Source organism: Gavia stellata, chromosome 5 (genome assembly GCF_030936135.1).
Source record: "Gavia stellata isolate bGavSte3 chromosome 5, bGavSte3.hap2, whole genome shotgun sequence".
NCBI classification, from domain to species: domain Eukaryota; kingdom Metazoa; phylum Chordata; class Aves; order Gaviiformes; family Gaviidae; genus Gavia; species Gavia stellata.
The window spans coordinates 34,697,863-34,724,920 of NC_082598.1; positions in this window are offsets into that span (position 1 = coordinate 34,697,863).

The following is a 27,058-nucleotide window of genomic DNA, read 5'->3' on the forward strand; positions in this document are numbered from 1 at the left end:
AAAGAGATTTTGGCTGAGTTTTTCAGATTTCTTTTTATATTTCAGGACAAGTGTACAAGTTATTCCTGTGTATTAAAAAAAATCTAATAAGACTGCCTCCCCTTTGTCGGTATATTGGTACTTCTCCCTATGTTCTGTATATTTCTAATGCCTTACAGAATGTGATGAGAGAGCAATCTCCAGAAATATATTATTTTTCCTGCTATGTAGGAAAGCATTCAAACATAAGACTGATGCAAGCAAGAAAAGAGTTTGGGAAAAGTAGCAATAAACTACCAGTTAGACTAATGGAAATTATTTTTTCCTGGAACAGAGAAAAAACAGCACACAAACATTTTCTCAGAGTGATAATTCCTTGTGTGCTCTCTTTCAGGGAAGCCATATGTGTATATTCTCTCTTATTCAGAGCAGACTTAGTCACTGAAGACTACAGCTTAATGACAGTTAAAATCAACATATGTTTTGAAATTGATTATTTGGTACTTAGGACTGAAAATATAAGGCATACTGGAAAGAAGTAATATTATTTTAACTACTGGGATAATCAACATTTCTGGGTCCTTCTTGTCTGTTGAAGGTGTTTCATAGAGAGGAATAGTTTTATGGAGAACATGCATTTATTACTTCACACACAGTTGGACTCGAACTTGTTAAGTGTCTTTTCCAACCTAAATGATTCTATGATTCGATTCTGTGATTCTATATGTTCATGTCTCTGGAGTTTCAGACTCTTCATTTTAGCCTCTTCAAAGGATAAGAAAATCAGTCTGAGATCTCTGCCTTCTAGTTTGAGTTCTTTAACTAGTTGAATACTACACAAAATGTTATTGCTAACCATGCTTTAAAAAAAAAAAAAATCAGCCACTTTATCAAGAGACTTACCTATTTTTATGATTTTTGGTGAAGCATGTCCTGAGAAATCTTATTGGAATTAACCTCAAGAGACAAAGGAAGATAATACTTGTTTTTCAGAACCTTATAAGAACTGGACATGATCTTGGTACCAAATCCTTGAGCATCCATAAACAGGCTCCAGCACAATCTTGGACAGTTAAAGACCTTTACTATCAAAACTGAGAGAGTCCACGGTGGACATTAATTAGAGTTTTTTAAGATCCAAAGTTGATCTTGGGTGAATAATTCCACATATACCCAATTCTCATAAAGCTCCCTTGAAAAAATACAGTGGTATCAATTCCAGACCTGTATGATAGGCATAGGTTGACAGGTTTCTCTTCAGAGACAAGTTATATAGTGCTCGGATTCTACAACAATAATGGCTGAAATACTTCATTTCAATGAGGGTTTGTAGAAACCCAAGAAAAGCAAAATACATAGGAAGTTCCATTTCCTCTTTTTCCATGTCTGGACTAGACTCTTTATTTCTACAGACAAAAGTCAGCAAGAAATAGACCAGTTTTTAAAACTGCTTTGGACGAGACTCATTCCCCGAGGTAGTCAGTTTTAATATAACAATGATGTTTGTGCTAGATCAATAGCTTTGGGACAGCCACTCTCAGAATTATAGTCATTATGTATGTTAAGCAACGCCCCCTTTGAGATGATGAATAGCAAACAAACAAGAAGCTAATAAAATGACTGCACTCCTTAAATAAAAAAGACCAAGTGTGATCCTGTTAGAAAATAAAAGAGATTAAGGAAAAGGTAATGAATGTAGGTATAGCAGCAAATAGAGCTGAGAAAGTCTTCTGAAAGAGAACTTTCTATTGCTTTTATGTAGAGGAGGGGCAAGGCAATGACCAATACAAATGATAAGAATAAGAGTTTGCTGTATTTCCTGCCCCACCGCAGCAAAAGCACAATCATTACCTTGCAGCTATTTTGCATAGTTGTCTGAAAATGTGATTACCACCTATAGCTATAGACATGCCCTAACTTCTTTTATTGTGCACCTTCCACCCAGGGATCACTCACAAACCTTAAATAACCTGCTGACAGGTTCAATCTTTTGACTTTTTTTGTAGAAATACAATAACTTCGCAGCATTTAGAAATATTTCAAATTATTTCAGTCTTGGTTTTTCCCTTCAGGTTTTTGTACTGCTCTTCCATTTGTATGAAGTAATCTAAGGTGCCTCTTTGTCTCCTGAGACACTGTAAAGCTCAGTTCCTTGGTTCTTGATTTCATACTTTGTATGTTTCATGTTACCTTCTAAGCTAAGAAGTTTGAAGGTAATTTACTTACTGTGTTCACTAGTGCAATTTGTGGTATCCCCAAAATCTTGCTCATGCAAAAAGGTAACACATCTTAAACATAAAGCCAATAATTCATTAGTATATATGAGATCATAATAGCCTAATCCACGAACCATTACTAAGTCCAGATGTGATTATTATAGAAAAAGAAAGAAAAAGAAAATAAAGAGATTAATATCTCTATTAATATCTCTACAAAGAAAGATTCTCAGTAATAGTAATACAGTTAAATTTGTTATACACACACTTTCTAGTATCTAACTGATTTTCCTGTGTTATGCTCATCTTTCCACGGCTCCTCTGGGTCCTAAGGTTGATGGCTTCAGCTTAGTGTGTGTGTTTGTATGTGTGTGTGTAGCAGCAAGTTTTCATCATCTGGAGTCCTTAGCTGGGAGGAATATGATGTTGATAGCTTCTTTTCCCTTACTTCAGGATCTGACTGGGGCTGTTTTTACATATTTGCTAGCACACTACTACACCTTGCTCTTTCTTCATTGGTCTGCAACTTCACTTTATGTCTTATTTTATGACTTACATTTTCTTTTACATATATTAGATACTATTCCTTTGATCTCTTTGTTCTCCTATCCCTAAAACCAGTTTGTCCATATCCAAGTTTGCATTTCTTTAGCTGACCATTTCCAAGATCGTCATAGCCATGGGGTCTGAAGTGCCAGACTATGCTGAAGGCAGCATGAGTTTTGTCAGGTGATGAAGCATCTTAAACAAGTGTTTTCTCTGGACCAAAGCATCTCTCACTCTACCTTATGTTTGCTAAGAGTGAGCTCATAGATTTGATCTGCTTTTCCTGGAACAGCTCAAAAGTCCCAAGTGAAAATTTCAAGCTAAAAAACCACCTTCCAGCAAGGTTCAGTCGGAAACTGTATTATTCACCAGCAGCTATTCCCACACAGCTCCTTTGATAGTTATGTTTTAAGAGATTTCTAGTTTCTTCTGTGAAAGTTTGTCCTGCAAAAGCTCTTCCTAATACCCTCATTTTGTAGAACAGATTTCATATTTTTATTCCAACTAGGTATCTTGCCCCATTTTCATTAAAAACAAACTACTTCAAGGTACATGAAAACTGTTAAATCTGAAGGGCTGGCCAGCCTTACACCTCTTGACCCTAGGAGGGTCAAAATAAGCTAGGCACAGCAACATGTGAACAATTATTTTACACAATACTGTCACACTAACAGGTAGAATGAATGCTGTCAAAAACAGAGAAAAGAATTATCATCAGCAAAAGATTTAGTTACATACAGATAGGGAATAGATTAACAATTCTGTAGTTAGCCTCTATTGACATATGAATTCCTCTGATAAACTTTAGGAACAAGCATTGTTTGTTATATGTAATAAATTTCTCATAGGGAAAGTCATGTTTTGACTCTAATTGTTCAAGTGCCTATGATGCATCTGATAAGTTTAACTGGTGTCCCTCTATTTCACATTAAAAATATTGGATTTCTATTATTGATGACACAATAAACCAACAGTGTTGAGAAATGGTGTGCTGAATCCTGCCTGACGATTAAATTACAATAAAATTTTTATAATTTGTAAAATAATAAATAATAATAAAATCCATTCCTTGACACTGAAAGAAGGTACATGATGCAGGAGTTAGGTCACTGAATTGAAAGAATATAAACATTGATGCTCATGCCTGTTTTCAGGTTATTTTTTTAGATTTTCTTTAGTATTATATCTGTCTTTTATAATACAAAACCAAACATTAACATTTTTATGATTCTAGTATCTGTATCCTGGCTGTGTTCTAAGCTGTACAATTCTGTTGCCTTTCCTTATAGACCCCAGAATTTTCTATCCCAAAATTAATAAAGTTCTCCTGATTGTCCTCTAGCCTGGTATTTACAATACTCTTCCAGAAAAGCAACTCTAAGTTATGGAAAAGTTACTCTTTAAGTAAGGAATAAGTCTAAACCAGCTCTCCTGTTGGCAATGTACAGCAGTGGCATCGAGGTCATATGTATAAAGATGAGACAGAATCTGGTTCCAAATGAGATAGTTGGATTTTGTTGCACATGACAAAAACTGCATATGGAGCTTTCAATTAATTTTCTCCTTTAAAGATCATTCTTGCTTTAAAACTTCAGACATAAATTTTCCTTGTCCCCTTACATAAAAACTTCTACTGAACTGGAAATAAAAAGATCAGTATTTAATCCTATAGCCTCTACTTTCTCAGGAACTGCATTTTCAACTACCATTAAGCTGCAACTTTCTTTTGACTTACCACACTGAGAAAACTGGGAAGTGATATTTAAAGGGAAGAAAAACTGCAATTTCTTGATTGCACCGATGAAGATCAGTGTAGGCAATGTGATGAGTGTTTGCAAGACATTTCTAATTGTTAATGATATATAGGACACTTTCTTTATATCTACCCTGTTTGTGATATGACAGAGAAACATAGTCTCTTCTAATCCAGGACTTGAACTGACAGTATTTTCTTACGATGAAAAAGTAATGCATTTTCCTTCAGATTTTGCAACTCAGCTCTACAGGAAATGAAGTCACGTACTAAAGTGAATAAACTGTTAGCAAAACAACTGCCTTTTTAAAAGTATTATATTCTTATTTATAAAACATGGCAGCATTTTCACTTTTTAACAAAACATTTTGTTAAAACGTCCTATGAATGTGTACGCTTTCCTCTAGGGGTAAGCGGAGTTAAATTACAAATTTCTTTTGTAATAATGGATGTCATTATATAGAATATAGGGGAAAGAGCAGAAGGGGTTTTGTAATAATAGAAATAAACCAAAATGTACCTATTGTGCCATGAAACAAGGGTATTTGGTGTCAGAAACATTAAAACTCTGAAATAATTTTTGAAGCAAGTAGTTAATTTATGTTATTTAATGGTTCTGAGAAAAGTTTCCAGGAAAAACAAATACAGAGCTTAGTGAATAAGAAAATGTTTTCTGAGTCTTTATGTACTAATCCATTTTTTCCATTATAATTGATGATCATTCTCCTTAAATGAAATCATGTTAACAATGATCCACCATAAAAGTCAGTTAAAAAAAATCACAATCACAAAATGGTTGGGTTTTTATGTTTCCTCTTTTTTTTTTTCTGAGCAATTGATCAGAATGCAGACTAAATTTTATGTAGACCTCCTACTTGATCATCTGTGCTTGAGTTTTGTTGAGTGAATTACATATATTGTCCAGACTATAGTCCAGACACCCAAGCTCAATAACGGGCTGGCATTTCTTTATATGTCCTGAAAATGCAAGATTTTTGAGACCTCTAAATCCATTTGAGAACTCTAAATCTATTCAGAAGCCCAGATGCCATTCCCTTCCCAAAACCTGTCCCCTCTGCAGTCTTACACAAGGAAACCACGGAACAATACATTGTACAGCATCAAAAAATTGCTGTCAGCCTCCACTTGGCCTTGCTGCCTTCCTGACTTTAGCATACCTTGTGCTTATACGGTACCTGGGCTCCCTGCAAAAGCAGGCAACTATCTTTCAACATTGAGTTTGCACATATTTATTGAAAGTTTACCTGTTTTACTGTCCATTTTCCTTGTTCGCTTTCTTAACATTATGCCTTTTCACTAAGGACTTTCCTGGGAGATGATCCTGATCTGCAGATGACTGTAGCACGACTTGTGCTCTTTTCACAGTGAAAGCATTTCTATTGATCTATCCTTTCATTAATGATGAGGAAGATAAGAAGCAGAAAACAAAACCTCACAAACACTGTTATTTTGCTATCATATCACGGCTTGTATGGTGCATGAGGCACTCTGTTAACAGTATCAGCAGCTGCTTTCCTTTAGCAGGGAGGATTGCTATTGACAGAGCTCCTGCAGCTTTGTGGCTTCTCTCTGTTACCATGGACAGTTATTAAGCAAGACTTTGCTCCACAAAAGGTGTGCTGCATGTTGGAATTAAGCTGCAGAGCTAGGATGGCACAGAAGGAGGTACAAGCTGAACTCCGTAACTTCTGTACCAGCCCTAGTGAGCCAGGCTGTTAGATTATTCATTCTGCTCACCCACAGTGGCTCTTCTCACAGAAAACAAATTCATTTCTTCTTAAATCCCAGTCTTTAGGGATAATACGGGTACAAGCCAGACACTGGCAATCTTGTTTAGTTTAGTTTTGTTTTTCTCATAGACTAGCACATTCTGAAATTCTGCTTTTGTGGTTAAGTTCAACAGAACGCTTTGAGAAATGTGACTTTGGTTGAAAACTGAAAGGGCGAAGTCATGAAGCACTTGATTGAAAAGGCTTCTTAAAGTGCCAACCTCTTTTAAAAGTGTTACAAAAGTAGGAAAGTAAGTATGCTAGAAAAATAAAAAAGGTATATGGTATTGAACTGCTGGGAGGGCATTATGCTGTAAACCAGAGACAGGTGAATGAAACATTTAAATAAATTCCTCTCTAACATTAAGTGACTGGCAAAACACTTCACATAATGAATTAAATTGCAACCATCTCAGTGATGATATTGCTGATAATGACTTCGGTGAAAGTCATATGGTATGTATAAACAACAGATAACATACATTAGTGACTTTTAAAAGCTGTTGCATATTACAATGTAACCTAGCTGTTCTTCTTTGAACCTCTTCCACATTAACTCAGTCCTTCTTGTGTATGAATGTTAGAACAGTAACTTTATTTAGGTAACATAAACATTACTTAATTTTAAGGTTTTGTTTTTGCTGGCTGTTTTTACATAGATTAAGTTCAAAGTGACAGCATTACTTTGTAACAGACAGTATGGTTTTTTTTTAACTATGTAGAAAAAATTAATTTGTTTTTACTTGCAAATTGTTTATGCAATTGGTCACAAATAATTTTGGTTTCTTGAAACTGCTGAATAAATTTACATTTTTTTCCCATTTTACTTGCAAGAAATCAGAGAAGTAAGTTTATTAAGGTATTCGGCATTGGGAATTTTATTAAAACGAACAAGGTCATAATGGATTTTACAATGTAAGCTCATAAGTTTATTACTCCATTGCATTTCATAGCAAGTTAAGCCATCTTTTGAATTTCTTTTTCCATTTTTTTCCCTATATAAAAGAACATATGGAATGGTATGAATAACTCACCTGTACATTCAGCATTTTTTATTTTCTTTTAGTGAAGAAACTCTGGGGGGTTGTTTGTTTTGCTTTTGTCTTTTACTATACTGCATCTTTATTTGGCTACTATCTACAATATATTGAATCCAATATTTTTTTTTTTGCATGTTACAATTGTTTAAACTGGATATACATAAACTATCAAATGAAAGCTCCTAATTCCTTTTCGCTCTTTTTAACCTTCCTGCTAAAATTACAATTTGTTTTCTTTTTCACTTTTTTCCTAATACTTTAAAAATGCTTGCTTCTGGTCTTGCTTTCATTCTCATTCATTGCTATTGGTTTTTGTTCTCATCTGGTTCCATCTTTGTCGTCTTCCTTTTCAGGTTTCTCCATGTTCCAGTCTGTAGGTGACTCACTGTAACTTTGTCCCTGGAAGAAGCATTGTAAGGAGGATTGTGAAAAACAAGTTCTCAGTCTTTGTAGTGACGTAGTTGCTTTCCTCTTTTTTGTTGAAAGGGTATAAAGGGGTGCTTTATTGGCTTGGGTAACTTGACTTAAGGAGTTTATTTAGTAGACAAATGAGGGTTTTTCTCATTTTCCCTTGCATTTTGTTGAGGATATTTTCCTGAAGAAGTTCTGAGCTCAAGCTTGTTCTATTAAAAAGTACTTTCGTCCGTGCTTAGGCAGAATGTAAGCACAATTACGCCAGATCAGTGCATTTTTAGTTCATGTTCCATTACAACAGCAATCCCTGTTTTTAAGTAAATTCACCATGTCTTTCCAGTTGTACTATTTGTATTTTGTTCCTTTATACTATTGTCTGGTAGCCTATAGCTTTTTTTTTAGAGATGTGAACATTCGTTGGTACATAGCTATTGCATATGTGCAAGACTGTTCAAATAATGAACTTCTAGAGTTGTATTGATTATCTGTATTGATTGTACAGATAACTGCCCACATTTAAGTGATTTTCTTTGAAAACTGAGCTTCTCAGTGACCAAGATAACTTGGAAATGCTATAAAGGCAGAGGGAGATTTTCTAAATAAAAACTTCAGGTAATATACAGGTGATATTTGTTTTGTACGATTTCATATACTTGTAAAGTAGAGGAGTAGAATGCTTTATACTGTTTACTATGATCATCAGAGTAGTATATGACACTGTTATAATACAGAATGTAATAGAAAGCAGCTATTTCCCTCTAAAATTAGAGTATAATCATAGGAATGAGGAATTTTCCAATATCTTTGTCCCTAAACTTTATATAGCACATTGGTTTGGATTAGAACAAACACTCTCTGCCATAAGTAACATTTACCAGAAGCTACTAAAACCTCATACACCTATGCAAAAAAATCTAATGGAAAAGACATGTTGGCTGTAGCTTTCCAGAAGCACAAGTGATTATTTGTGCTGTGGTTTAGGTACTCTGTTAGAAATACATTACACAGGCCTCATCCCCAGAAAATCTGGATTTCTAACAAATTTTAAAGCTGAATATTCATACTCCAAGTCACTAATGACTTCTGAAAATTTAAAACTTAGGAAAGCATAAATCTATTCATTGTAGAAAAGTGCCTTTCCTTTTTTTCTGAACACGCAGGATTTAGTTTATGGATATGAAGTTAGAATGTTCATAGAGAAGTAACATTAATACCATTGTTTGAAAAGCAGGATTTGCCTAAAAAAAGGGTCTATGCAACTTGTTCTCTCCAGAAATCCTGCTGGAAAACAGCTGATATAAAATCTTAAAATACTAGGAAAAATCTCCTTCTGTTTATGCATATTGGGTGAAAGCCAGCACTAAAGGCAATGGAGCTATTATTCCAGAGCTGGATTTGGCCCAGATGTCTGTTCTGTTTACACATGTGAAAGCCCATTAAACTTATGGTGCTTGCAATGATATAAATGGAGGCCAAAATATTGTTCTTTTTGTGGAACTTAACTTGAACTTCATGTAAAAGTTGGCTATTTTACTAATGTAGAGATACATCCTGTTCAGACGAGACTTATACTGGGTCTATGTTAGTACATCTGAGCTGGAAATCTTATAACTGCTTAACTTCTTTAGTAATGTTCTAAGTTTGCAGCTGGATGGATTCATGCACAGCCATAATGTTTGGGTTAAAATCTCAAATGTATTAGAATTGTAATGTACTCCTCTCTTACAATATCTGAGACGGATGCAGAAAGAAGTTAGAGGAAAATGACAGGATGATGAAAGATAATGTTAGCAACACCTTTAACTTTGTTTTACTTGAGAAAATAAGATTGCAAGAATGACAGTCACATAAAATGCGTTTATGTTCATTTAGAGAGGTAAGGGTCAGAGCTTAGGCAGGAATCTGGCAGTGCAGACCATAGCAAAAATTCAGATCCTGGAGCTGCTTGTTTGCAGCACAGTTGAAGTGCTGGATTATTGGTCAAAGAATAAATCAAGTTGCTGACATTCTGTTTTAGGAACGATAGTGGAAACTGCCTACTTACAATAACACGTATAGAAAAGCAAAATGGTCATTTTTACCACTTCTATGTACTGGTATATAATAGGTGGAAAATCTGGAACTTCTTTGTTCAATCTACACTCATTGTACAAACTTTTGTTACACGTAAAGTAAGAATATATTACTCCTGCCTGCACAGAGTCTGCCTAAGATCTATTTTATCTGAGCAGGTTAGACTTAAGTGCCACTTGATAATGAAAACATCTTGAAGCTTGCCTATATGACACAAGAACAGGCAGGCTGTAAAGTGTGAATATTAACAGCAAATAGAATGACATTTTTTCCCCTACATTTATGAATACAAACTCGAGAAAGATGACAGGTATCTGTGGTGAAATTCCTTTTGGTGGGAAGTCCTTCTCTGCTGTGATATGCTTTTGCTATCAATGGGCTTTTGCAAGAAGCCTTTCATGACTTGTTGGAAGTAAATCCCTGTTTTGTTCCTGGAGCTGGAACTGGCAAGATATAGACTGCTGTGGCAGAAGTCCCTAAAAGGACACATCTTCCTATAATGTAGACAAGACTGATGACCTCTGCTGACTTGCTGGTGGGAGCATCTGCTCTCACATCAGGGTCTCCTCATTACCTGTCCCTGCACAGACCAGTAATGATTTTCAGAGGAAAGGAAGCTGAGGACAAAAGTAATCCCCCTGAAATGAAGCCATTAAGACTAGATAGTGGTAATAACAGTAGATTTCAAGGAGATTAGAAAGATGAAACTCATTTATAAATGAGCTGATTTTCACTAGAAGTGATGTTAGTAGAGAACACACCTCAGGTTCTTTTAACGTGGAACTGACGTTTTCCTTTTCCTCTCTTCTCTCCTCTTCAGAAATATCCTTCAGGGCAAGTAAATATTTTGGCTTGGGAAAAGTTCTAACATTGTTGAATATTGTAAATAATCATTTTCGTGTTATTTGGGAATCGGTTCAAGACTAATTCTTGTCCGACAAAATGCTGCAGTGCCTCACAAGCATCCTGGTTTCGTCATCTCGTACTCCTGTTTTCCGCTGCGGCAGAAGTTCTGGCAGATGCAGATAATGTGAGCCACACTAAAAGAAGTTTCAATTTTCCCTTCAATACTTTGCTGCTAACAAATTGCTTTCCAGAGCAATATTCAGCTAACACGTCTGTTTCATATAGTAGTTTTCTGAACACTGAGAAACTTGAACACATTTGCAGATGTTCCATTGAGTCAGAGCAACATCCATATCTTCTAAGAGCACTCTGAGAATTCTTTCTTATAATTTAAATTTTTATATATAGTAGTATTTTCACAAAAATCTTGGAAGACTGTAATTTGTGGCAGCTTCCTATTTTGAACTATTTATATATTCTCCTCTACTAAGATAAATCTACTGCAAGTGTTGAAATGCCGGTCCTCTGTGAAAAAAAATTGCATCTGGCAATAGTGGTTATTTGCTCTTTTCAAAGAATTATATCTGACTCTGAGTCATTAACTTATATATGGTTCCCAACATTTTTTAATGTTTTTATTGATCTTTAATAAAAAGATTACCTAACAGGTGTTTATACGGCAGACTGTAATGCTCTAGTCTCTGAGTACGTACAGCAGCATAGCTGCAAGTATAACTTGGTAAAATACACCACTGCTTACTTTTTCTCTTTAACTTATCACCTCTAATGGGATAGAAAGAAGCTGAAATCCAGACTAAAGTATTCAAATTAGCTTAAAATTTGAAGATGTGTAATAAGTGTAATATTTAATAAATTGGATATTCAGGTTTTCACTTGATTAGAGAGGGCCATTCTCTCCCTTGTTCAAATCAGTGTTAGGTTTTCTTCTAGATGCCTAAGAAAATCTGGTCAGTACATGTTCTATTTTGTAGTTGGTATCTATTAAACCTACCATTTTTTTAGAATGTCTTAAGTATATTTGAATCATTAAAGGTTAAATACATGACTCGTTGAAGTGGATGGCAAGAATTACATTGAATTCAGTGGGCCTTTGACCAGATCTTTTGTACTGTTACATGAAATGAAACTTGGTTTCTGTCAAGATTTTTCAACAGAAAACAAGGTATAAAAATGTTTTATTAATTTCATCACATAAATATTTTCTGTTCTCTTCCTCAGCCTGTTATTTTTTTCTACATTTGTGTCAATTTAATTTAGTTTTTTATACATTGATTTGTAGTCCAAAGGAATTAAAACCAAAAAAATCCAAATGAGGGACTTCGTGTTCCATTTCTTCATCCACATTCCTCATCTTTTTTCCTTTTTGTTTTGTTGCTCTTCTTTTATGTTATTTTTTTTTTTCAGGCCACAGCTGACCCTGAATTAAGACATTAGGTATGGATTATGTACAATCTTAGACACTAGTTTGACAGTCAATCAAAATAGAGTTTAAAATTATGCATCTGATTTTTTGTTCCTTCCTCTGTTTTCAGTATTAAAATCACTAGAGAAAAAGAGGATTAGAAGTGGATGTTTCGTATAAACATTTTTATACTGTGATATATTTCTCCTGGTCATAGGTATAAAACATGATTCTGGAGGCCTTTTGTGTGAAACCTCAGCTTGTATCAGAAAATAAATTGCTTGTATGTTTTATTTTAGAAAATATAAAGAAACCCTTGCCCTGTTCTTTTTTTAAAAAATAAGCAAACACTGATGATAGAATATTTTCATTTACAGTTCTTGCAATGGTATGGTATGGTATGCAATAGTCATCTCATCACCAGAGCAGCCCACTATTTACAGAGAACCTATCATTCATAGTGGTTTCAGTTTAAGTGTGGTTTCAGCACCGCACTGGAGTTGCAAAACAAATTAGGATGAGAATGAATGTAGTTTGGATACAGGTTTTAGCCAGAATGCCTGCAATTACAGAAGCTCCCTGGACTCACAACAATTGCAGAGGAAACACGTTTCCACTGCAGACTAAATTAGAAGACATCAGGTATCACATACAGAACTACAATTCCAAAATGGCTTCTGAACAGAAGAACTGTGAACACTTTTATTTTATTTTTCCTTTAAGAAAAAAACTTTCAAACGCTTTTGGGTGTTTTGATAATATTTGTATGGAACATATGGAAGTTGTTGAAAAAAGGTTTCTTTAGATATATGCATAAATTGAGGTAATCACAAGGCCTACACATCTAAAAAAACCCAATGCACAAGCATGTATAGATGTGTGTGTGTATATATATAAATATATACCCAACCATGTTTTTGAACTATGTATGAACTGCATTCAATTGGATGACACAAAGGTACCACTATAGGTTTGTTTTCAAATCGTTCATTTGGAGGCATTTATAGAGTCTACTGTGTCTCTTTCAGCAGACAGAAATCATACCAGGTGAGCTCTAATATACTACTTCACATATAGACATTTTTCAGTAGTGCCTTTTTTTGAATTCTGGAATTGATTGCACACAGACAATGTAATCTTAGGAAAGAGGGAAGAACAGAATGGCCTGATCTTTCCAGAAGCTCCTGGTTGGCTAACTTCCATTGCCCAAATGGAAATTTCCTTTGAAGTTTCTTGATATTTGCAGAAGTATTGGGGAAAAAGCAGCTCCTGAACTGGGGGAGCTTGTAATCCCACTTTATGGCTGCCTGACCACTTCTTTTCTTGACATGCCAGCTGGGAACCATTGATCTCTATGTATAAAACGTGCCCTAATGACAGTGCTCGCATCTCTCTGTCTCTGGTAACACGCCACAAATTCAGTTATTCACCTGTGAAAACCTATCCTTTGAAGATCTTTCAGATTACTTACCTACTTTCTGGCATGAACGTAAAACAAATTCCTCCTGCTTATTTCATTGAGAAACTTTGAATACAACTTCCCTACCTGATTTCATGTTAGCTGTCAATACATTGGTAAACTGATATTTACCTCAAACTGTGGCTTTGAAAGGCACTGACTGGGAAGTCATTTATGTATATTTAGATGAGAAATGAATAACGTCTTCTGTGACTGAAATTCAAGGACAATGAATTTTTGGATTTACTCTATGGGTGAGCGCTCATAGGTTGCCCAGAAAGGTTGTGAAGTCTCCCTCCTTGGAGATATTCAAACCCTGGTTGGACAAGACCCTGAGCAACCTGCTGTACCTCACCCTGTTCTGAGCAGGGGGTTTTGACTAGGCAATTTCCAGAGGCCCTTCCCACCTCAACTCTTCTGTTTCTGTGGCTCTTTTTTCCCACTACTACCTTTGCTAGTATTTAGAGGAATATTTTACATAAAAGATCACTCTTGCAGAGAAGAACAGATGAAGGCAATATAAAATAAATAACGTGTGCTAAGAAATAATGTAATTTCCAGATTTTTCCACTTCCATCTGTTCCTTAGTTTTAACAAAACTAAACAATTAATCTGTCTTATATACTTGTAGCTAGTTTTCCAGTAGTAATTTACTGTTGTCTATTACACCATTTATTCAGTTTATATTAATATGAACACTTTCATTATTCAGTATAATATGAATTCCAAAGCAACTTACTTATGAAGCAACAGGGACTCTAGAGAAATCCCGCAAAAATAAATATCATCATTTGCTACCATTAAGATAATTTCCTGTATGTTTTCAAGGGTCCCTTTTTTCAGGAATAAAACCTTCACTGTTGTCCTACAACACAATCAAATATCTCACAATTTCAGTTTCTCTTTTGTTAATAGGTAAAATGGGTATCAAAATACTTTTGTTTTTGTCTGTTTAGTAATGTAAAAAAAAAAGAATATGATATCTTAAGGAGTTATGCCAGTTTTAAATGCCGTATGTCTGGAAAGACTATATTATTGATGAAAGACATTTGACTTACAAAAGGCAAAAGCTCTTGTATAATTGTTGCAATTAATTCAGAAGAGAATTCAAATTGAACAGTCAGTTTACAAAATCATATTTGAAGAAAGTAACATCACAAAATAAATTGATGTACATTTACATTATATGACCCAGCAACTACAGATGTACAAAGCTATCAAGTATGATATGGTGTGCTGACAAATTAAATGGCTTGCCAGTTTGCAGAAGATTTATGTTATAAAGGGTATTACTACTGCTTTATCATACATCTGTTGGTTGATATGCTTACAGGCAGTTTGATAGTCCTGGAGATAGCTGTACACCATCTTTACACTAAAATGCTATAATTCCTGGTGATATTACATTAAAATAAAAAAGATGTTAGCTAAGTTCACATGCAAATTTCCCTATAAGACTAAATAGAAATCTTTAAAGTTTTAATTTAAATTGGGGTTATTCTGACACTCTATAGATTTTTTTTTTGTGAACTGGTTTGGATGACTTATAGAAGAGTTTCTCCTTATCTTATATACTATTTTAATGAAAATTTGGCCAAAAAAACCCTGTACTTTCTAGTAACACAGTTTTTGCACCACACTGTTATGCCCGAAAATGTAATTTTCAAGTTCAATTTACTATTTCTGGTATGGGCCCAGGAGATTCAGAATTAGTTGTGGACTTCAAATTTCAGTTCTGCCACTTCTGTCCTGGGCTGCTGGCTCTCCCCCTTTGTGTGCCTCATTTTTCACATTGTTAGAGTAAGGAGTGCGATGTTGTCGTCCTCTGTGAAGCAATTGCTGAAAAACATTGAAAAGAGTTAGACTGAAGGTAGGTGTCATTATTATTTACAAAGCCGGACCATACTCAGAATTTTTACTATGGCTTTATGTTATTGTCCTGTATGGCTGTGTAAGCATTAAATAGTAACTTGGCTCAACAGCAGCAGTGCTGCAGGTAGAAGCAGTTGTGACTGAGGTCTCTACACTTACACTATACTGTGCTGGGAGTTTTACTTTCAGATTTAGCCCAGTCCCTGGACTGGGCATCTCCAATAATCATGTGTTTCAAACCCATTGAAAACTCCTCCTTAGCTTGCCCACTTATATCCCCACTAGTCATGAGGCACGTGCTATATACATTTGGATATAGCCAGAGGAGAGCTTCTGGTTTAGTTTCCTCTGAAGGAACCCTAGTTTGTGTGTACCAGAGCTGCTGAGCAAACTTGTTAATGGAAAGCAGGAATGATTGGGATTTTTTTTTTGAATCAAAAATACTTATGGATACAGAGTGTATGTGTCACACATCATCTTATCTGAATACAGGTGGAGAGCACCAGTAATTGGTTAATAGGTTCATGGCTGAAACATTATGAACAATACAATCAGTATTTTTTTCAGAAGTAGGACCATTATGAGTTTGCTGTTAATAGTTTGGGCTTCATGAACAGGTATAAAAATGCCTTCCATTAGTTTCAAATGCACTTAGTGATTCTTTTCACCATATGAGTTAGAATGTTACTGCAATGGTGTTTTATTTTTTAAAGGGAAATCTTCTTGGTTTGGAGCTATTTCTAAAGTCAATAAACAAGTTAAGGAAGAGACATAAAACAGTGGAACATCAAGAAAACACTTTATTGTGGAGATTTGTTTATATCAAAGTTTGATCACTTACATCAAAGACAAGTGAAAAGGCGCAGATGAAGAAAGGATGGGCTAGAACACTGGACATTCCCAGAGCAAATATATTTTCTCACCCTATACTGCTAGAATTATACTTCTGTGTCTTTATATTTCCCACTTCACTTGTTAGAACTTTATTAAAACTATCTTCTTGTGATATTTCAAACAGAACAAAACCCTCCAAAAGATGAAACCTTACAGAAGAGACGTAAGACATGACATAAGACACTGAAAGAGTTGAGATGATTGTTATTTAAGTAATGGGAGAGGAGGTGTGGTTTGCTAATACTGTTTTGGCTGCCAGGAGAACCCCACTAAAGTGATCTGTTTTCCAAATTTTATATCAATTACTTGAGTAATTTTGGGCAAATCATTTCATCTGGTGGGGAGCTACCATTTTCTCTTCCTCATTCCTGCCACTTTATTTCCAGGTATTTGTTTTAAGTAATGTAGGACCATGAAGCCAGTTTAAAAAAAAAGACAGAAGAAAATCAATCTTTGAATATCTGTTTTAAAAAATCTTTTCAATCTGTAATTGTAGTCCAATATTACCTTTACTTTCAAGATCAAGTCTTCAGTTTAGGTGTGGTGTGACTATATCCTGCAGTCTTCTGTTTCTTATATTGCAGTATGCATCACAGCCACTGAAAAATTTTGTAGTCTTACATGACATAACAATATTGTAAAGAAACTGAAATAAATATCATTATGATTGTTTTGGCAAGACTGCATCTCAAGCAGAGATTATCTTCTAAGGATCAGTCCCAGTTGCACAAGTGATATAACTAATTTTCAGTAAGACTGCCTAAGCAGAGTATACAATTCAGATAACAGAACCTGCTGGCCATCGAGTTTTTCACACCTTTTTTAATTAAAAAAAATCTCTAACAAGCAAGTTCATAACCTGCCTAACCTGTCGTTAATAATTTTTGTGAACTTAAGTTTCTTTTATATAACACAACCTTAAAAAGGATATAATACTAGCTGTTTGAGTGTGGTGCCCTTAGAAATTTCTTGGAAGCTTTCATTTACTTAGTGAGTAGGAATAATGGTAGAATATTGTAACAAAAACCCCATTAAGCTTCCTCTCAAAACCAAATTGTATAAGGCTGCATAGCAATCTCCAAGGAACTGTGAAGAAATCCTTGTTTGGACTATTTTAAAACTCGCAAGCCATCAAAGACAAAATTACTTAGAGAAAATCTTGCATTCCTGTTGGATTGGACCATTACTATAGTATTACAGGTAAGAATCTCTCTTACTTGTTTTAGTCTAGAAAATAAGCAGAGGTATAACAGGTTGCTAGGAATAATTTCCTCAGCATGAATATCTAGTTCTGTAAGCAATGGAATTAATGAAGCCTGCTATCCCTATCCTCTTGTATGGGAAGACTGATTGAAGGTTCAGACTGATTTTGTTATAGTTTTCTCTGTGTACACTCTCTGTTGTCTAACAAGACAAAAGTTAGTGCTGGTGCTTTTGCATCTCTGAAGGCACCTGGAAAAACCACTCTCAAAAGCTTTCTCTGAAACATCCTGCCACTCCTGTTCATTTCACTTGCAGGAATGTAACTCCTTCTGGTCTCTGTTTCTGTGTAAGGTTTGGCTAATATATGCCAGTGGGCTCAAAAGCTGTGAGAAAGATTTCATTAAGCTCATTTCCATAGACAGCAAGACTAAGAATGAATGCATCTTTTCACAAAGCAATAGAAATGACAGTAGAAATTATGTGCTTCTGTTGGTAAGTTTACTGTATACAATCAGATAGGAATAGGAAAACAATAAATGGGAGGAACACAAACCCCAAAACAGTTAGAGATACCTAAGCTTTGCCTATATACTGAGCTATTTTAAATGAGGCAAGATGACGTTAGAGAAATATTTCTGGTTTTGAACAGCAACCATTTCTTTTATATTGCATATTCAGCTATGTTATTCTCTGCCATGCTTGCAAACTGTTCTCATCCAGGGAGTCTCACATTTTGCTATACACAGATAATCTTTGAAAGCATCTTAATGTCAATTAGATATATTGGTCAATGGCCTTGCACAAATACCTAATGAAATGGGCACACTGACTTCTGGAAATAAAGACAATAAAGACATTTTGCAGTTCATTTATCCTTTTTGTGGTCACACAAGATTGAGGAATTGCTTGCTATAACATTTCTGTGTAAGCACAAATGCATCTGTAACTGTCTTTGCACTTATCTTTTACAAGACACGTCAGTAAGTAAGCAATAGTTTTCACAGAGATTCAGTGTATGGAGAATCCCCTACGCCTGCAAACTGATTTTGGAAAGTGATAAAGCACAATTACTGGGTCACTATGGGAAAGAGTACTACTGTTAGTTGCTGTAAAAAGCAGTAGATGTAAAATGTTTCCAACAGTAATTGAATGTAATTTTACTCTGTAGTACATATGAGTCTTTAAGCTCTTCCTAAATAAATTCTCTGTGTGAGTTCATCAGAAGAAGAAAACAATATTGCCCAGCAGGGTAATTAGAAGGAGACTGAAAGGGTCCATAAGGTTGCATAAATGTTATTCTTATCATGTTGCCAATTTTAGGGCTGCTACTAAAGCAGCCCAGATGGTTTTCTCACTTGCTTTTAGTTTTTCTGAAGGGCCCAGAAGCAGAGAAGTCTGAACTGTGCTTCATTGTCCCATATCCAGAAACAGGAAAGAATGCAACAAAAGGATCAAAACATCACATGGAAGTTCTCCTGAAGAAGCATGTCTCTTTTGAAATATGTTTCTCGGTGTATTTCTAATCAGATTTTTTCAACATGAGTGCAAAAGAACTGTAGTGTGTGGGAGAGAATCTGCCTATATAGTAGGTGTTCTGATGCACCTAGTGTGATATTTCGGAAAAATGGCAAAATTTACAGCACCACTTGATAATGATGTTATTTATCTGCCTGCAAATACTGGTTGTTTTGCATTATGTTTGTACTGACTAGGTGTAAGCCCAGCATAGGACGAATTGTAATAGAAATAAGATAGTGTGAATAGAGAATGAAGGGCAAGGTTTAGGTGTGGGAGGCACCAGAAGGGACACACAGCAGGGACTGGGATCTCAGCGCAGCCTGCATCACTGGCACCCACATTAGAATGTCATCAAGATCCAAGCCCATCTACCTGCAGTTTCACAGGACAGACAGACCCAGAGACAAAGAACAGTGAGCAAACGATGATGATTTATGGAGGTGGGACACAATGGGGACACAGGTCACTGTCAGCTCCAAGAGGATACAAAAAGGCATACCTGAAACCTGCATGGTTGCCAGCCTAAGAATAACCCAGGAGAGGTGAGGAGGACTCGGTGGCTGGCTTCCCTTGTCTTCCAGCCCATCACAAAGGATCTGACAGCTGGACACAAGTGTTGCAGAACCCAGTGGCTGGCTGGACACTTGAACACTCACCCCTGCCCTGGTGTCCGACAGCTGAACAAACACTGAACACCACATTTTTCTGGTGTTTGTCACCATGAGACTGTGAGAGCGCAATGAGCAAAACCCATTTTATTTTAGTTTTTACTTTAAATAAAACTGTCTTCCCCTCCTGTAAGGCCCCACGTTGGTATTGGCTGCATTGCTGATCTGATGTTGGAGCATCATGTGCCACGAGCACATTTCCTTGCTTTACCTGTGTTTGCCTCTTTTTCTGAGAGATTGTCTGTAACTATGACCAGAAACTCCTTGTGGTAACAATTACAGCCATGTTTCAGTTCACCGAGTCTGGACCCTCAGCATTAGAAGTAAGCTTACCAGCCATAGCTGCTTCCCAGTCTTGGTCTGTGACCATAATGGGATAAGGTTTAACTGAAGCATGTCTTGTGTACTGGGAAAAAACCACATCGGAAAATATATTTTATTTTTCCTGGGACTTGTAGCACTTTCACTCAGCTTTTGTGTATACAGCCAGTTTTATTTTAAGAAGGTCAAATGTGACTAACTGAATGAATGTCTTTTCAGAAGTTGCTTAGTTTACATCAATGTCTTTTATATTTGTGAATCTTTTTAGATTGTTTTCTACCCATATACAAAAAGAATGGCATATCTGAATTCTTTCCAGTAAAATATAATAATTATCTAGACTTCAGTAGGCATTGCAGTTTTTCATATTCAAGTTACGCTAAACTTATCAATCACCTACAAAGTACTTCTTTATTTTTAGAAAACAAACAATCTATTACTTGCTTTTTATAATTTATTTAAACTATCATGGACTGCCATTTTCTAGGCATTCTGAAAATTATCCCCCAACTGATTGTAAACCTCCATCCCTTGGTTCAAAACCTTGATTGCTATCTTTTGGCTTTGAATGAAACATTCAGGAAGTGTTTGTTGTTCATGTTAATCCATGCTGTAGCTGACTCTGTTGTTTCTATCATCAAACCCTGTTAACAAATAATGCCATTGTCTGAAAAAAATAAAGAAAAGATAAAGCACCTCTTGTTATCTCATGTCCCTCTGTAATAAATGGTAATAAAGTCATTATACAATGCAAAGCTATGAATCAGTTTAACAAGCAAGTTCTATTGAAACTGCTGATTATATTTGTTATAAGGGCATTGGTCATCTGTTTTTTCTGTAAACAAGTGTATAACTCCAGCTCCTGTGCCTGTAAAGGACTTCCATGCCTCCTCATTTATTTCATTGTCCTATGTCTGAAATAAAAAGAGAGGAATTTCATTTTTAATATGTCTGAAACACAGAAAAAACCAGACTTGTTATCATATTTTTTACTATAGTGATGAGATTCAGGATAATGGATAGCATGATACAGACTTCACTTTCAGTACCTGGGGACACAAATCTGATGTGGTGCAGAATGCAAGGATGCCACAGATGAAAGAGAAAAGTTAGAGGTTTAGATTTTGTTATAACTCTCTGATTCTCTTCTAGCAAGCTTTCTGATTTTCTCTGCAGAGATACAACCATAGAAAAGCCTAGTGTTTTATGTCTTTGCTCGGTTTTGCTTACTGTGTCCTTACACCATGTGTCCTTCTTTGTGCAGTAAACATATGGTCTTCTTCCTGTGATTTCTTGGCAGTGCACCACATAGGACTGCCAATATGCAATGTCCAATTCTGTATGGCCAAATTGCATACCCAAATTCTACCTTCCACTCTCTGTTTTTTGCAGGGGCTCTTCCAGATGCCTGCACAGCTATTGTTCACACAAAGGTATATCACAGGCACTTTGCTGGTCTACATATGAACAAAGTGACTCTATAGCACATCACTATGTATCTAACGCTCACTGCTGAGTATTTGTCAAAGTGTATGCACATGATTCCTCTTTCCATGTTGTGATGCTAAGATTTCAGCAATAAATATAAATGTATAATACATATAAATTTATAACCATATGTATAAAAATGTATTTATGTGTGTTTTCTGTTTCACAGAAACAGAAGTTGCTCTCTATTTTCATTCAGACTGAAAGTTCAGAAGACTTGCAGCTCTTTCCTTCTCTTTTTAAAGTCCTTCAGTTTAAAATTTCCTCTCTCTTTCCTTGGAATATTTCAAACTGTGAGTGCTCAAAAGGCAGCAAGGGAAGGGAGAAGAAAAGAGGACAGCAGATTGCTTCCTGAAAGCTGTGTGGAGAAGTCAGCGCAAAGGCTCTCAGTGTGCTCCATCCCAGCTATGGTAACAGACTGTGCATGCACTTGGCCATCACAAATTAAGTGAAATGCATGAGCTCTGCCTGTGTGGTAGCAGTTCCAACCTTCTGCTGACACACAGTAGTAACTTGTGGGAATTAGATTGTACTTCTGAGCCCTAGAACTGCTGCCAAGTTGCCAAGTCACCCATGCAAGATAGGAGTCCCAATTAATAGCAATGCAGGTTACTGGCTTTCCCAAATTTATTCCATATCCTGTGAAGTTTTGTGTTTATACAATGGACTTTCAAGATAAAAATCATTGGCTAGTACTCATGCCTGCAAAGTATTTTATACCTGGACTACAGTGATACATGAATAATAATTTAATTTCATTCTTCTTGGTGCTGATAAAACGTACAAAATGGTTGCACATAGGGAAATTAAGGAGAATAAAAAGGGAATGGGAGCTTTAGAAAATCATAACATGAGTGCACTTTAGCGTAATATAAAGTAATTCCAAAGCGGATGCTTAGCAAATTCTGGATTTTATGGGATTCACAGAATCACAGAATCACTAAGGTTGGAAAAGACTTGTAAGATCATCAAGTCCAACCATCAACTAACACCACTATGCCCATTAAACCATGTCCCACAATGCCTCGTCCACACGTTCCTTGAACACCTCCAGTGATGGGGACTCCACCACTTCCCTGGGCAGCTTATTCCAGTGTCTCACCACTCTCTCAGTGAAGAAATTTTTCCTAAATCCAGTTGAAACCTCCCCTGGCACAACTTGAGATAGCAGAAGTAGTTGTTAAAGACAGATTTGAAGAAAGGTGAGCAAACATAATGATTTTAAAATTCAAACATAAAACTATACTTTGGAAAAATTGCTTCTGGGAGAAATAGGTATGTGGGAATTCATGGCTGTTACGGCTGAAATTCTTAGACGACTGTTGGTACCTTTGTGTGAACGCTAACACCTTAGACACAGAGTAAGAGGGGCCCATTGCAATTTTGGTACTTATAGAAACAGTTCGAATCAAAGTATTTTGTTAATGGTTTATAAATCTGCTCTGATTAACAAAATTAATTTTGACATGTCTTTCTTCCTAAAAACACGACACTGCAAAAAAGTCAAAAGGCCAGTTTTGACACTCTTGCTGTTACAGTCCTGTCAGGGAGGCTATTAAAGGAAACATTAACATCATTCTGATGAGGCAACATTTTACCCTTAACATATTGAAAACTACTGAGATTTTCATGAATGAAAAGAGATAGTCTCTGATTTTGCATTTGGGTTTGGAGTATGAAATTGTTTTATTGGTTAACTGGTTTTACTGACTATATCAATAGAATTACAATTAGAGTAAATCTATGGCGGTGTATATATTCCTACTCAGATACAGGAGGAATTTCGCTAGTATTGGTGTCTCTAACTATAGAGAAGGACATAGTGCTGGCTAGAAGTACATGATACAGCACTAGCTATGTTAACCCATACATCTGTGATATGACAGCCATGTTTGCAGAGGCTAATAGGAAATTGCTCCTCAGCAAGACTAATGAGGGTGATCTGAGTGACTTATTAACATGACTGTAATGTTTGTTATAGTAGAGGTAGCTTGTGCAGGTAACTCTATACACCACTGCACTGGATCATGCAGACGTAGCCCTTGAAAGTCCTACAGTCTTGATGACACAGAGACTTAGAGGGACAATAAGTTTGAATGACATGCTATCTGGTTTCCTTTCACAGCCCCAGGTAGCAACACAATTTTTCTTACCTGCTTCCCCTTATCGGTTCAGTTTGGTTTGCTTAAATCTTTACTGTCTTGGGCAGGGACAATAGATGTAATGGTGCTGCAAAATGGAGTAACATGGGCTGACTCTGCTTAAGAATCAGATGTCTGAGCACAATCCTGAAAGGACCACCTGAGTGACAGCACTTAGGGGCTCACTTGTCAGCACACTGCCTGATGTACCTACAGAGCCAGCCGTAGTCACTCAGAAGAGAGCTGCGCTGTGTCGTGCGGACGTGTCGTCCTGGGATGGCAGAGCACTGCGGAGTGCTTTTGTACTGCACTCTGCCATCTGATGTAGGTATCCTCTGTGTGCCTTGTGCAACGGTAGAGCTCTGAACACAGTGTCACTATTTTGGTAATAATGCATATAGTTATTATTCTTTCTCTGTTATGAATATGTTTCACTTTTTTTTCTCTTGGATGAAAAGAAAGCAGGTGTGCTTGAGAGACTCTATAAACTTGACTAGGCAGTTAAAAAGAGGAAAACAAAAACAAAATAATAGTCCAGATGAAAGAATGCACAGGGGGAAAAAGGATTTTCAGAGCTTAACATCTTCTAGTTTCAGATCAGGCTATCGCTTGTCACCATGTTCCTTCCTGCACTATTAAACACTCAAGAGCAGCATCACATTTTCAGTTTATTCCACGGAGGTTTGAGTCATGCAGCATTTGAAATCAGGTGGTCAAACTCGGTGCCTTGCTGTAGAAAACATCCCAGAGCTCCAGTCATTTGTTCTACTAAGGCAGTTTCAAATTAAATACATTTGAACAAAATCTGCTGCAACTTTGTGAAATGTCAGCACATACAGAAGCTGTAGTGTTATCATCTGGGGAACACTTGCTGATAGGTTTCCTTTGCTTTGATGCTAAGGAAATTAATCCATCTCACAAAATGAATTTGTTACTTGAGTTATTAAGACTAAATCCAACTAACTAATGTTAGTTGAGTTACCATAAAGGTAGAGTGCTGGGCTGAGTAGGAGTATCAGTGAGGGAGACAGAAGCATAAAGACCTTGTCCAGATGATTTTTATTAAGTGTTTTACATATATGTTGGAAAAGAGAAGGAAAAGGAGATAAAATTAAATGCTGATGTTGTCTTGACTGGTGTGCAACCCTAGCAGAGGACCTCATGTATTGTGTTGCCAGATAATCTTTTGGGAAGAGATTAGATGGGAGACAGGAGTAGCCTCCGTCTTCATGCTGGTGACCGTGCAATATGAAAATCATGTATTGTGCTGTCATCCTACAGAGCTGGTATGCGAAAAGCACGTGTCTTGTAGAGCTACAAGCCACAGGAGCCCCATTGTCAGCAAGCTAAGCATGAGCTGATATAAATTCAGAGAAAGATAATTCAGTCTGGCTCTGTCTGAACTAGATTATTTTGCTTTTGCCTATTTCTCATTAATTATTATATTTTATATCTTGTGTATCTTCCCACTATAATTTAGTTTGAGGAGAAGAATTTTTTTTCTGTTTTATTAGAAAGATCTAGGAAGTTAGAGATTAGATACTGGCTTTTGGAGATTGCACTGAATCAAAGGTCTCTCACTTGTCTGAAGGAGAGAGATGTTTCTTTTTCCTTTTCTAGATTTTGCAGATTAACTGAGTCAATCAGACATTATGATCTAGCACACAAAGGGTGACTGTGGAGTAAGGTAAAAAACATGCTGAAGGCATGTGGGCAATAATATTTAGGAAAAGCACGATAGTACCAAATTAGGTTATTTTCTCCATCTGCAATACACCTCTGTATCAGAAATGGATGTGACTGGTTTCTCTTCACTTTCTGGTTACTCCTGAGAGATACAGGTAGACCAGGAAAGGAAGATGAGAACTTCAGACTGTGTACACTCCAGTGTCTAGTAAAACCCGTAAGGTTTAATTGTCAAGTAGCTGAACAGCATGGCATGCTCAGTCCTTGTGCTCCTGATTGTCCTGGCTGGGGACCTGTCTGGACAATGCTGCAGCTTCCTTCCCGCTCCTGTACTTGAGGGTCCTTTCTAGAGCCCTGCTGAAATGAGGCTGAGGAGGGGGGAGGATGGTGGGCTCCTGGGGCCAGGTGGAAGGAGCTGAAAAGCACTCTAGATGTGGATGATTTAGACCTAGGGTATGGTGGTATGAAGGCACAAGTCCAGCTAGGTGGAAGAGTACAGTGTGTTGATACAGATAGATGTGGTAAGTCAGATACATGAGAAAAATATCTCCTGAGTACGTTGGTGAGCATACCAGATTCCAGTAACAACATGTTGCCTGAGACAGCATTTCTAAAATGGTCAGTGCATCATTCCCACTTAGGCATATGAACATGCTTTAATTCTTGTATCCATTGGATTCACCTTCAGATGACACTGTTTTACCAGGTGTTTTATCTGTGTGTGTGCTTGTCTACCCTTGGCACTAGTCTCAAACCGGCTGTCGAACAGACTTACCAGTCTTGTTGGAGGCTGCACCGCTTGGCTTCTTGCTATAGTGCCAGCTATGCTACACTTCTCATTACGATCCTTGCAGCAGGACTGGGGCAATTTACAGTTCCCTGGAAGGTACCATAAATTGTTTCTCACTAGTCAAGGCACTAACTGTGCTAGACGTCAAATATTTGTCCCACAGTCGTCTCTAAGTTACTTTTTCTTGCCCCCCCCTTTTTTTTTTTTTTGATTTTAGTCTTTAGTGACAGGTCTCTGCTGTGATTCTCTTCAGTGATTGTTAGTTTTCCAGCATAAAACAGCCGAGAGGAACATGCATTTAATTATGTGACAGCCACTCAATATCACATTCATTTTGAATTTTGAAATTGGGGGTGGGAATTAAGTGTTTTTTTAAAAGGTTAGTAAAATTTCCTCTTGTATATATTCTAAGTTTTTGCAAAGCTAGTCTTGAAGTAAAATACCAAATAGCCTCTACAATTATTCATGAATAACTAGTGGTTGTACATATGTGCTTTAATTTGAATAAAGTGAAGGTTTCTCCTTTGCAATTATTACAATGTATCCATTCTGCTTCCAAGATTAGTTTAAAAAGCCAATTTTTAGTGATGCAAAGAAAAGTAAATTAGTTTGATTTAAAGTATTAAGAAAAGGTTACATATGATCATTAACCAAATGTCTCTGTGTGTGAAACAGATCTTTCCTGTAGCAAAAAATCTAAATAATTTTTTAAAAAAATGCTTTAAGATAGACAGAAGCACATCTAACAAAACCCAAAAACATCACCAAAGAAATCAATTTAAAAATTGAGTTATTAATAGATGCTTTTTACAGCATTTATTTCATGTAAAGGGATTTGTCTGTACATTTAATATCACCTTATGTAACGATTTGAAAAACCTATCTATAAGTTCATAGCTTCAACCAGCCTATTCTGTGTCTTGTATACAAAAGTACTT